The sequence below is a fragment of the Lipotes vexillifer genome, unplaced genomic scaffold (genome assembly GCF_000442215.2).
Source record: "Lipotes vexillifer unplaced genomic scaffold, Lipotes_vexillifer_v1.1 scaffold402, whole genome shotgun sequence".
NCBI lineage: Eukaryota > Metazoa > Chordata > Mammalia > Artiodactyla > Lipotidae > Lipotes > Lipotes vexillifer.
Window position 1 is genome coordinate 3,197,673 of NW_006798409.1, and position 621 is coordinate 3,198,293.

Genomic DNA, 621 nt, shown 5'->3' on the forward strand with positions numbered 1-621 from the left:
TGGCCTAAATTTAGACATTGGACAGTAAGGGATTTGTGATTAGCTGACTCAGTTGTTTCTGGAGGATTCTGCTGATCAAGAACCACAATGTGATGTTTTGTGTTCAAGAACCTCATGATTCTCCAAGACAGTTGTGAAAATCAGTATAAATCTAAAATAAAAAGAAAGAGCATTTGGCCTAAAAGATACTGAGTTGAAACAAAAAACACTGGTAATGGGAATGTAAATTGCTAATAACTACTTTGGAAAACAGTTTAGTATTATCTTTTAACACTGAACATTAACTCGATCCAGTAATTCCTGTTCTAGGTCTGTTCCCAGAGAAATGCTTGCCCGTGGGCCCTGCAGACTAGTAAGGGGATGCTCAGAGCAGCATTGTTTGTCAGAGTGAACAAGCTGGAAATAACCCAGTGTCCATCAATAGGACAATGGCTAACCAAATTATGGTATAGTCATATAGCAGGATATTATATCAAAGTGAAAATGAATAAAATGTAGCTATACACAATTATATGTGTGAATCTTAGAAATAATGATCGGAAAAAATGCAAGGCTCAGAAGTTTACTTTTTGAATAATATTATTTTTATAAAGCTAAAAAAACCCACAATGTACGTGTAGG